Below are 12510 nucleotides of genomic sequence, written 5' to 3' on the forward strand. Positions count from 1 at the left end.
GATGTGCAATGGGATGTGTGGGAAGAGTTAAGGTTGGGAAGAGGGATAAACATCAGGGCAGGTTTCGTTGTCAGGGAGAGGGAGTAAGTTAAGTTGCATTGGAACAGTACACCAGGATTGGTGATCAGAGGGGAGACAATGGGGTGATTGGAATTTAATTTGTGGACAGTATAGGAGATGCAGAGGTGTTCCATATGGGTGAGAAGGGGTGGGAATTTGATGACATTGTAGAATATATGAGTGGGTAAAAATGTGGAGAAAGTAAGCCAGAGTGCATGGCGTTTGGGGATTTGGATGGAGTTGTACAACTCTGCTGGCAAGGAGATCTGTGCAGCTTTTGCATAGCATAGGATGGGCTGGATCATGGTTCTGTAGGAATGGAGCATAGTGGAGGGTTGTAACCCCCAAGTTCAGCCTGTTAGTAGTTTCAGACTCTTGTGGGCTTTCTGTTGGATGGTTAGTAGGTGAGGTTCCCAGTTGAAGGTAAGGCCAAGACATTTTTGTGTGTTAGTTACCTGGATAGGACAGTTGTAAATCGTATGGTAGAAGTTATGGAGGTGGGAGGTGCCAGTGGTTTACCCTATGATTATTGGTTGGGTTTTGGAGGGGTTGCTCTTGAGGAGCCATTGGTTACACCAGGAGGTAAACTGCTTGTGGTAGATTTAGGAGGATCGTTGGGTTTTCTAGAGTGTAGGGTAGACGGCGTGAAAAGCGGTGATAACAGCATACTGAAGAAACCTGATTGGTGGGAGTGTTTTGGGTACATCAGCAGTAGAGGAGATAAAGGAGAGGAGAAAGGATGCAGCCTTGGGGCACCCCTGCAGTGGGGTAGAAGGTATGGGAATTGATATTGTTAATAGCGACAATGGAGGGTGATTGGAGAGGAAGGATGCAACAAGGAGGACGTAGTTAATCGGAAATGCGAGTATGCAGAGCTTGAAAAGATGATTGGAATGCCATACACGGTCTTAGGTCTTTTCTAGGCAGAGAGAGACAAAAATAGAACATTTACAGGAGTTGAGTTGACAGAATAGGTGATGGGTGAGGTGCAGGAGCTGGTCGTTAGAGGAGAAATTGGGACAGAAGCCGCCCTAGTTAATGGGAAGAAAGTGGTGTTAGTTCATGTGTTGATGGATACAGCAGTAGAGGGTTAAACGTGCTCCAGATCTCTCCTAATTTATATGCATCAAATATTCTGAAGCTTCGCCGTATTTATCTTCTGCTAGAAGCATTAGATCTTATCAGCTTTTCTTTGCATTTAAGGTAGCAATGGGATTTTGGAACGCTTAGTGTAGCTCACTTTAGGTTCAATTGGTCTTCTTGCACTCCTTCAGTTTCGTTCATTTTGTCCTGAATGGAAAGACATCTTTTGTTTTGTGGTGATCTCATCATTTTAGCATGCACAAAAATTGGAAATTACACTGAAAAGATTAACTGACATCGCCATTTTTTATTATTTTAATTACTTTAATTATTTTTTCCATTGCTTTTAGAAAAAGTGTTGAACTAATTAGAACGTAATCCTCTCATACAAACCCCAATGTTCACCAACATAAATATCACGGAAACATTTTAATCTGAAAACCGGTCAAAACGAGACTTAACGTAATAAAAGACTACGACACTAAATTACACAAACACACTAACGTCTGTACACAACTGTATGTAAATGAATACATTACGCTGTTTACTATGAAAGGGAGTAGCAAAATATTAGGTAACTAAATTACAAAATAGTACTAATATTTATACATAACTGTACATGCCCTAAGACATATAGTCAATGAAGTACAAAATCATACTAGCTTCTACATGCAACTGCAGGAGCTTAAAGACGTTGCATGGTTACTGTGCGCTTTTAATGCAAATAAACTACAAAGCTGAAGGATGGTCAGCACGCTTGTCTAGAAATATCAGGGGAAACAGGAAACCAGGCAAATGGATTACGCAAGTTTCTGGGGTGAACTGCAATTCTAGCATTTTTGTACGACGAAAATCTCGTCGAAATATTTCTTCTTAGATGGAACAAGGAGAGAGAATATTAGTGCGATGTAGGTTACCACCCTCTAACGAAAGGCTCTGTACTACATTCAAAGTATACCTTCCTTGGACTATCGCTTGGTAGTGTTCTTTAAATTTTGTCTCATTTTCATAGTCGACGTCAGCTGTAGCTCTGTAAAATGGACAGGGTGTCCCATGCTTCTACTGGGTGTACCACAATTAGTATCGAAAACTAAAGTGGATGACAATATACGATACTGGAAGCAAAAACATACCAGAGAAGATGGGTCCCGCAGAGAGCCGTGTTGTGAGATAGTTGCGAGTGTGTGGTTACGAAACAACTCTGACTTCAGTGTAAACTATTGTGCTACTTAATGTAAAAGTACTGCAGTACATAAAGTTTTGTTTTAAGTTTCTGTCTAGTTGGGCCCACATTTAAGGCATTGCCTGTCTTATAAAAGAGTATAATTCTTCATAAACACGTTACATGTTAGAATTTACTGTACACTCGGACCAGTTAAAGGAGGCGTTCAACATACTGTCCTCGAATTTGGATGCAGTAGTGCGTTAGACTCTTCAGTGAGCTAATAATTCTTTGAAACAACCCCAAATCATCTCGTATATCTTGACAAGACTCTACAGATCGCGGCTCCAGCTGTTCAGCATTATGAAGGGGAGTTCTGTACACCTCACTTTTGAGATAACTGCAGACAGAAAAATCTAGAGGCTTCACATCAAGTGCTGAGGGATGCATATGTAAACACCCTGCGTGACTGACCCATTTTGATGCGTTAGATGTCGTGTTACATCGGTAGCAGAAAAAATTGATACGGCCTCATCATACATGTACCACATTCTCTAACTCTGTGAAAGGGGCATGTACGAAATCTAAGCCCGATAAGATAAAAGTTTAATCGCATACTCTATATTTTAGACTACTTTGTAACAGCCCAGACAATACTTTATGTCGAAATCAGTGGCACCCCATAACCGCAAACGTGCAGTTATGTCGCCAATGGCTCTTTATGGGACCTATGTTTACTGGGACGTTTTTGATTTACTATCGCACACTTTTGTCTGTATCAGTTTTGGACATTAATTGTGATAAACTTTGCATAATCAAAAGTACATTGTGCAAGCGGATATTATTGTAAACCTTTTTCCAGTGAGTGATTCTATATCCTCAGTTCTTTGTCGTTTTCTTGCACACTAGTGTGGATTGAGCCGTAACATATTGAAAGACGTCAGTCAGTCCTTATCTCATGTATTTGTGTCGCTCTGTTATATGAAGTTCAGTATTTTTTTCTCTGACCGCTTTTGTTCACACTCCCCATGCCTGGCAAGAAGATCACACCGGGAACTTAGGTTGAAAATGTTTATTCTCAACGTAGTTGCAGTTGATAGTGTGCAGTCCTAAAGCAGCGACTGCATACCGGCTAGCGCAGCGCCACGAAACGGTATCAAGAAGGCGCTGACTCGTGCACCAGTGGAGACAGCGGGCAGCGCCACACCTCCAGCAAGACAGAGTTCTGTGCCTTCTGTCAGCGCTGGTTCAACTGCCGCCCAATGCTGTTCGCCGCAGTTCAGTCGCAGACTGCGAGAGCAACAGTACTGAGTAATAGGTATAATTATACTTAGCCTGCATTCTGTGAGTAGTAATAGGGAGCGAAGAACTTGTATGTAGGAAGGACAGGAAGTAGAGTAATCAAGTTAAGTAATGGTTCTTTTCTTTTTAGAAGTAAAGTCTTCCTTTAATTAGAAAGAGTTTTGTACAGATGATTATGGATTCCTGCCACCAGCCATCGCAACATCTCTCGCTCCTTGTCTGTGTCGGTGCTGACTCCCACAGTAGCCGACACAACAGATAGCACAATGTGTGCCTGCAGCTGCCTGTCCAAAACACGGATGATCACTCGTTTCGAATAAATATGGATGTGATTACAAATGCAAGCAACTGGATAAATTCAGGTGGAAGTTCTCAGCTTAAACTTCGCAGCAGCTGTTCAGTGTATTCTTTGGAGCCAGCTGTGGTGGCCAGGCTCGGCTGCACGACCCTGGACGTGCGGTCCTGCGACTGCTCCCTTCGAATTCAAGAGTAGGGACAAAGTCTTCAAATTTGCAGCCGTTAAACCGGGTGGACAATTTTAGGCTGAAGGAACCAGGCGCTTCCTCTCCTGTCTTCTGATATGAGGAACCGCGTGGACCCCAGACAAATTTGTCTTTTTGACCCGTCACTGCGCCCCCACCGAATATTTTCCCTGACTGCACGAGGAGGTGAGGTAGTTTGGTTTTTGAATAGAAGTGATTGGGGCGTGGGCAAGTTGACTCCCAGTATTTAGTCACTGCTCCGTAGTCAAGTAAACATTGCGTGCTGCTTGCGTGGACATGTGAACTGTAATTATTGAATGAGAGTTAGTTCAGTTTTGAGTTAGGATTCTCTGTAATGATAAATCTCAATTGATAAGAGCAGTATAGGATGCTCGCAAATGATGAGTTTAGTGCCGATTTATATAAAGTTAAATGGGACTGAACTTGGTCCTTAATTGTTCACTTCATGTATCATGTGCCCAGTTAACTTCCACGTTTCTTTGCGCTGAGAGGTACAAGCCGGCTATGAAAATTCGTTGTGTGTGAGTAATTGCACGTCCATGTTGCGTTTCCTTGGTCCACAAATCTTTGCTGACTGGTAATGATCGGTACATTACTGTCGTTTAGTTCTATGGAACCATAAGTTGAGTAGTTTATGCATGTTTCATGTAAGTGTAGTTTCAGGAATGTGCTCCATGCGTTACATAAATGTTCATTACGTAACTACTTAGTTCGTTAAGCTTAGCCACAACGTGCATACCTGCACAGCTTCCCTCCTCCTGTAAAATATAGCCTCAAGTACCCTCTGAGAGAAAATTACTTCGAGTGTCCAGTCACGTGCCGTCCTTCATAGACTGCTCTAGAGTTCACTAATTAAATTTCTATCGGACAGTTTTCCTCTTAGGATAGAAACTGGAGCTAATACTCAATTTATATTCATGGAACTCTAAACTATTCGACACTCTGGGGCAAGTAGATAATGTTAAGCGCTGTATTTGTGTAACGGATCACCCTCGGCTATAAAAGTTCCTTGATACATGGCAAAAGGCAGTTACACCACAGAACAGGAGCAATCCTTTTGATGTTTATACAGTCTGCTGGCTGTGCAAGCCCACTTTAACTGTCTTGGATCTTACTTCGCCATCTCAGCTATGACGTGATTCCTTTGCGTCTTTGGATTTCAGACTTCTAAATACCAGATACGTTCAGTAAGTAATGCAAAACTTTTTTTCAGAAAGCAGGTTGTTTTTATTCGGGATTCCTGTACACCATATTACTCCCCATTCTTCTTGCTACAAAACCCTGTTTTTCGACATAATCGCCGTTCAGTGCGACAGCCTTACGCCATCATACTGGAAGAGCCAGTGTCCCCACTTGGTACCACTCTACTGGCTGACGTCGGAGCATCAATAATCTCCCCATCAACAACGCTCTGACTCCTGCAGGGTGCGTCATTCGCTGGTCCAAAAAATTGTCACGATCAGTATCGTAACAGGCGCTCTTTATGGTCTGTGAGTACGCCAACTGGTGAAAGAGTGTGTCAGCACTGTCAACAGAGACGTCCAGTTGAGCAGCGAGGTGTTTGATTGTGATCCGTCGATCACTTCGAATGAGAGCGTCCGCACGTTCCAACACTGACAGTCACAGCTGCGTGCGGCTGGCCAGCACTTGGGATCTCTGACACGTTTGCGCCGTCCTTGCTGCCATGATGACAGAAGCCTCAACCAACGACTCAGAATGCTTTTGTCCACTGCCAGTTCTCCGTAGACATTCAGCAGTGGCCTGCGAATATCTGGGATTCTCTGGTTTTCCGCCAAAAGAAACTCGGTGACAGATCTCAGCTTCTCACGCACCTCCGTTAAAGACGCCATTTTGAAGACTACTAATAGTGCTGCCACCTATCGGAACTTCAACAAACTGCTGGGGCTGAAGCGGGAATATTCCGCCATATCCCATAAGAAATTCCACATTTTTTCAACTGATATTGGGTGAGAAAAAGAAATGTGTTGCATTACTTATTGAACACCCCTCGTAGAATGGTTAGGCTAGCAGTCTGGTCCAAACATGTCCACTGCACGTAACTTAGCTACAAGGTGGGTCACTTACACATTAATGATGCTAGTTTTTGTGTTTGTCACAACATAGTACATTCATGGAACTGAGTCAAGTGTCTGTTTACGCCCAAAATCATACCTTGCGCAAAGTAAGCTACTGCTTTTCGTCTCTTCTTCTGTTACTTTAAAAAGTGTGGTTAGATTATGTAATTTGATGCATGTGAACTTTGTATGGAAGGGGAAATTTTATTTAGGTATTTAGGGCATATCCCAGGATCATATTTGCATGTAACCAAAAGTTAAAAAACAAAAAAAAGTAGAGCTACAAATTCAGTTGATTTATGTTACTATTTGCCAGTTATCAAAAAGGGTGTGTTATGTTTAGTTAAATTATTTATAAAATCAGTTCCAGCCTGCACAGCCCACAGCTAGAATCCCACTTCGCCCCAAACCCGTGCTACACTTTATGAGTAATTTTCTAAAACACACAATATTCGTTAAGATTCTAGTTCATGCTCGTCTCAGTCAATAAACATAACATTAATTACTTCATGAGAATTGAAGAGTAAGATCATATTAATTTATGATACTCAAATCTCCAAGAACGACGCATAGTTGTCTGTAAACTGTTGTGTGTCTGTCTGTTAGGATACCAGAGTCTTATTACATGACCTGTATGGCGGTCTGCATTTGACCATTCTGAAAAAAAATGTGTGAACGACTCCACGTTTTGTATTAGTTTTGTAAGTAGGCTGTTTAGGTTTTTATGTTGGTAACGCCACGTAGCGCTCTGTATGATAATCACTGGCTGTGCTATGTGCAGTCTGTGTCTGGTTGGCATTGTTGGAATGTTTGCTATTGTACTGTTGGGCAGCTGGATGTGAACAGCGCGTAGCGTTGCGCAGTTGGAGGTGAGCCGCCAGCATTGGTGGATGTGGGGAGAGAGATGGCACAGTTTTTAGAGCGGACGATCTGGACATGTGTCCATCGAAAAAAGGAAATTTGTAAGACTCGATGTCATGAACTGATATATATATATATATATATATATATATATATATATATATATATATATATATATTATGACTTTTGAACTCTGTTAAGGTAAATACATTGCTTCTTCTCTATCAAAATCTTTCATTTGCTAACAATGCCTATCAGTAGTTAGTGACTTCAGTAGTTAGAATCTTTTATTTAGCTGGCAGTATTGGCGCTCGCTGTATTGCAGCAACTTGAGTAACGAAGATTTTTGTGAGGTAAATCATTCATGTAAGGTAGAGGTTGTTGTTAGTCAGGGCCCTTCTTCTGTAGGGATTATTCAAAGTCAAATTGCGTTGCGCTAAAAAAATTATTGTGTGTCAGTTTAGAGTTGATCAGAATAAGTAAAGAGAGAAATGGCTGAGTACGTTGAGTTTTGCTCAGCTGTTTGAAAATCAAATAACGTAAGACGTTTACCAGCACAGTCATTATAAATTTTTTCTAAGGGGATGTTTCAGTTTTATTGCTTTCACTAACGTTATATAACATTTATATAACATTTCGGCCAACTGTTACCAATATCTACTTTAATGGTTTCCTGATGTGCGTGCGCCCCAGTACTCCACATCAGACTTCAAGCATGTCATCTCATTATAACCGAAACGTAAGTTCCCATTAATGATTGCCATGCCCGACCGTAAAACAAGAGCATTAGTAAATTCCCTTTCTGTTAGTGCTGTCCACCTCTGGAACAAGCTGCCGTGAGTTCTGTGCGAATTTCCATGCCGTATTGTTTTGAAGAAGGAGCTAAAGCGCTACCTTCTGCAAACAGAATATCATCCTCCCCCCCCCCCCCCCCCCCCAAACTAACGTCTCTCGTTTGCCAAAAAGTGACTTAAATGCACCCAAGTGTCAGGTGTACTTATTTCCCTTGTTATTGCTCAATAAGTCAAGCCACTTTGCTTCCTCCTGTCTATACATTTTTTCAGTCTCATTCTTCTGCGCCTCCATCCTACACTCCCTTCCGTCGTGTCCATTGTTACTAGCAACTATATTTAAATCTCCTTGGTTGCAGTTTGTCTTTATTGTTGTACTTGCTATGAAAGAATATATATAAATTCTGTTACTTCCTCTGCACTGTTTATGTGATGGTAATTTGCAAATATTGTAATGAATCTAATGTAAAATATATACCCCCTAATGCCTTAATCTTGCCAAATTAATTAAATAATTTTTTCTTGCTCCTTTAGCAATTGGGGTATCAAAAAACGTCTTTTTTTTGGGCAGCGCACTGACACCAATCTATCCCAGAATAGGGGAGGTACAATTAAACTTGTCTGACACATTACTTAGCTGTATTGCAATTTGGAGACTCGTTCCTTACTGCAGAACTTCAATCGGGTAAATCTCGATTCATAGTTGACGGAATAGAACGGAACATTGAAACATTCCACAACAGTTTTCAAATGGCGGCATTCACACTGGTCGTCAGCGGAACGGCACTGAACGGAACGTCAACGTTAAATTTCTTGGGAACAATTAGATTTTACAATACAATACTGGGACAAGGAAAAGGCCTAAACCATGCGTAAATAATAACTTACATTAATAAAAATATTTTTTAGATGAAAGTGGTTCAAATAGTGAAAAATTATGCACTTCTAAAGAAGAAAAAAACACAACTTACGTTTGACGTAATGGTAGGCGTGACGGAATAACTTTGGTAACGACACTAGTTTCGTTCGACGGAGGATTAGCTATTTCTGTATCTTTCAGCTTCATGCTGCAGAGAAATTATCGAAGTTACTAGCATCAAAAGAAATCAGCATCGCAACCAATGTTGTACCACCAACATTAATGTCTGGTAGCGTAGGGAACATCCGGGACGTACTGCCATACTCCATGGCACATGGTCGGCCACGGTGTGCCAAACTTCACGCGTGCCGAGTGTGTGGGCAGCGTGTGGGCCAAGATTCGACTCGTCTGGTCTTTGTTCGGTCTTTCTCGGAAGAACTCGGCACAGCGCGACATATTGCGGGGTAGCATTTTTCGGTCGGAACGACTCTCTTCAGTTCGGCGGAATCGTGGTGTCAGCGGTGTTTACCCATCGATATTTGTTCTTCGTATGAAAGACAATCACAGATCCAGTGGCTGTTTACAAACATTCGTTCTAGTGATCTATCGTCACAAGCATTTAAAAATGAGTGGGAATGACAGAAGAGAGGGATGAGAATTCTCAGTGTGTATTATGCAGTCCCATATGTGACGGGTACTGCCAATTTGCAATGAAACAATATTACAATACCATCCAGAAAGATTTTGAAGATCCACTTGACAATGATAGAGTAAAAGATTACAATGCACGACAGACGGGATTTATCGTTCTCTGCATCAACAAGCACTTTTTGCTAAATTTGCAGGCATACAGCACTTGAAGAAATTAGTGGTACGGAGAGTAAAATTTCTGAAGTTTCCCGCATTATTCCACTGACAGTTGCAACAGTTGTCGATGGAGATGAACGAAGAGTACTGCAAAGTACGTTGGTTCAGTCAAGGGCCATGCCTGGACGATTTTTCGGTTTAAAACATGTTATTGTTGAATATATGAAGGAGAAAGGAGTGCAGGAACGAATATTAGAAAATCCGGAATGGATTGCAGACCTTGCATACTGCCCACAGTACGACACCGTAAAGTGAGTATTTGATGGGGAAGCATTTAAAAAGAAAATCGAGTTATAAACGGGACACATTCTGACAAGTACAAGCTCATTGCCAGTAAAGAAGAGGGAGCTCTAAAGAATTCATTGTAGCCTTGAAAGAATTAGGACAGTTTTCTAGAAGTTTTGAGGACACTATCAATTTTACATCTGTTTTCAAGACCATTCACCACTTCAGTTCATAGTGCACTTGTAGATGTGCATATGTAACTGACTGGCCTGCAAGATAATTCGCACTTTAATGGCAAATCCTTTTACATTAAAACAATCCAGGATGCCTACGTTGCTTTCCTCGGGTACAGGTTTCCATGTATCCCTAAATAGTTTGCAAATGTGCTACATTATCTCGATCGACATATTTTTGTGAAGGACATTTTTTTGATAATGCAAGCAAAAAAGTCACAACTGTGAGTGCGAAAAATCTATATTTTCCGTATCTGTCCGTAAAGTTTATAGCGGATAACAATTATGTCTTGAGCCTGTCAAAAACAGTTAAATAATGCAGAAAATTTGTTTTGCTGTGATCTATGTTGTCGTGAAATACGAAATATAAAAAAAAGTCATATGCAGTGGGACTGCATTGCCATTTAAATGTGGCGCACTTCCAGTTTCCAACTCTTCCCCCTCCTTGCGCTCAGACAACGCGCTGTGGTGATGGGGGAAACGTACAGTGAGGCTGAGCACTATGGCACTCGTGTCAGAGCACGGCTAGTGAGCCGAATTCTTGGTCGTCACTGAACTAAATAAAGTACAAATCAGTCCCCAAATAACTCGCAACGATGACGACACAGCCAATCGCCGAAAGCTTGAAATTACACATAAATCTGACATGACAACAAACTCATGAAGCATTTATTCAAGAATGTCGTCACGAGCAACTGTGTTCTGAAATTTTCTTACTGCTTCATTTCTCGGTAGTTCAGTACAGAGCCTTTGTTAAGGAAATCAGTTGTGAATTTTGCTTTGGCCCTTAATAAACTTTACCATTGTGGGACCTGAGATTCTCTCAATGTGTAAAATGTTCAAACAATTTACGAGAATGCCTCCCAGTGACGTCTACCACCGACATTTGGACAGGTGGACACTCAGTTATTTCCAAGGCAAATATGCAATGAGGGAGCGCTGCATAAGGCAATTTTAAACCTTGGCGCGTGGGGCTGTTCTGAGCAAGAACCATAATACATCATATGCAGAAAGACTAATGTTAAGTCCCATAGTGCTCAGAGACATTTGCACCAGAAAGACAAAACGCAATCACTCACTCACTCACTCACACACACACACACACACACACACACACACACACACACACAGTAAACAACTTCTACCACCACACAATCAACTGTATCCAATGTCGGTAGTTATTTATTGCGAATGTATGCAACTATCACATGAGCAAGTAGCATTAATTCTGGCGCTCTGTTGTTTGCCAGGCAGAGACCAAGATTACAAACGACTAGTTCCTTCATTCTGGTACTGTCTTCTGTCTTTTTGTATCATATATGATATGTAAGAAACGTACTTTCATTGTTCTGCACTGTGCTAAACGAAGTGACGTAGAATTTCTGCTCCATTAAATGTAATTGCAGTGTGAAATACACAACCATCAGCTGTAGAAAAGGAATGATGACAATGAAAATTTGTACCGGAACACAACTCGAACCCGGATTTCCTGCCCATAGCGAGCAGTCATCTTACCATTTGGCTATCTGTGCACGCCTTATGGCCAGACTCAAACTTCCATACATTGTTAACTGTGCGACTACAGCCTGTACTTGTACATACCTTATATATATTCCCATACAGGTGAGAGATGTTAGTTGAAAGTAGCTTGCGCAGTGGGAGGCATTGTCGGCGGATAAATACGATATTACAGTGTCTGTGTTAGTCAGAGTACGATACGAAGTTCCCTCGCAACTGCGAATACATTTGTTGTATTTCATAACGGCTGCAGACGCTGCAGTGCCTTTTCCTTTGGACATGCTTCCATGTCCAAAGAAACTTTCCAGCGTAATTCAGAATAACATAGGCACTGCCATGTCGTATTCCTGTACCGTCTAGTGTGAAGACACCACTCCTCTACAGGGGCGTTCCGCCGACGTCCAGTGTGAATTGACTGTAAAAACACAAGGGCAACTGAAAGTTTGCAGCTACGAGGGTCACGCCAAAAGAAATGCACACTATTTTTGTAAAAATACAGTTTTCTTTCTGCATCTGTGAAAGTTTTACAATGTGTAGATACATCCTTCCCGCTTGTTTTCAAACTTAGTTCAACCTGTTCCCGTGAGTGGCGCCGTCACCGCATGTGTTCAAGATGGCTGCTAAACTTGACGTTCGTCAGAAGCAACGTGCTGTCATAGAATTCCTGTGCTGTGAAAACGAGACAGTGGGAAACATCCACAAGAGGCTGAAAAAGGTGTATGGAGATGCTGCTGTCGATCGCAGTACAGTTATTCGGTGAGCAAGCAGGTTACGTGATGAAAGCGGGCACGGCAATATTGAGGATTGTCCTCGCACCGGCAGGCCTCGCACTGCACACACTCCAGACAATGTGCAGAGAGTTAACGAATTGGTAACTGCTGACAGACGCACCACAGTGAACGAATTTTCACGCTACGTTGGGATAGGGGAAGGAAGTGTTTGCAGTATACTGAAAGTGTTGGCGTTAAAAA

Source organism: Schistocerca serialis, chromosome 8 (genome assembly GCF_023864345.2).
Source record: "Schistocerca serialis cubense isolate TAMUIC-IGC-003099 chromosome 8, iqSchSeri2.2, whole genome shotgun sequence".
In the NCBI taxonomy this organism is placed as follows: domain Eukaryota; kingdom Metazoa; phylum Arthropoda; class Insecta; order Orthoptera; family Acrididae; genus Schistocerca; species Schistocerca serialis.